Source organism: Frankliniella occidentalis, unplaced genomic scaffold, assembly GCF_000697945.3.
Source record: "Frankliniella occidentalis isolate FOCC.00 unplaced genomic scaffold, Focc_3.1 Scaffold113, whole genome shotgun sequence".
Taxonomy (NCBI): domain Eukaryota; kingdom Metazoa; phylum Arthropoda; class Insecta; order Thysanoptera; family Thripidae; genus Frankliniella; species Frankliniella occidentalis.
In genome coordinates this window covers 893,373-893,935 of record NW_026267241.1, presented here as the reverse complement: position 1 = coordinate 893,935, position 563 = coordinate 893,373, and positions in this window count along the sequence as shown.

The following is a 563-nucleotide window of genomic DNA, read 5'->3' as shown; positions in this document are numbered from 1 at the left end:
GTTTATAAAATTTTAGTAAAACTTTATAAACGTTTCATTACTTGCTATTAAATTTTAGTACCAACTGTTATAAAAAACCATGAAACATATAAGTTTTTATAAGAAATGTGAGGTTTTATAATCATTTATTAAGTGGTATAAAGAGTAACACTTTTCTTATAAAATCTCATAAGAATATTCTTTATAAAGACAAGTAACCAAGCTGTATTTATAAAGTGTTTCATTAGATGTTACAACAAACTAAGAAACGGTTATAAAATTTTCAACACTTTAATAAGATATTATAAACGTTGTTTTATAAAGAGTAATAAACAGCAGACGGCCTGGGCTGTGTTTTAAAAGTTTAATAAGGCTTATATAGCACTTTATAAAAAGCTAATACGTCTTTGTTAAGAGCAACAACACACTTATAAAATCTTACAACGCATTCAGGCCTCTTTTGACTCTAATGGTTTAAGGGTTATAAAATCTTATAACGTCATACATGACGTCGTAAAATTCTTATTAAATAAGATAAAATGTTATAAAAAAAAGATAAAGACGTAATAAGGGACTATGAAACG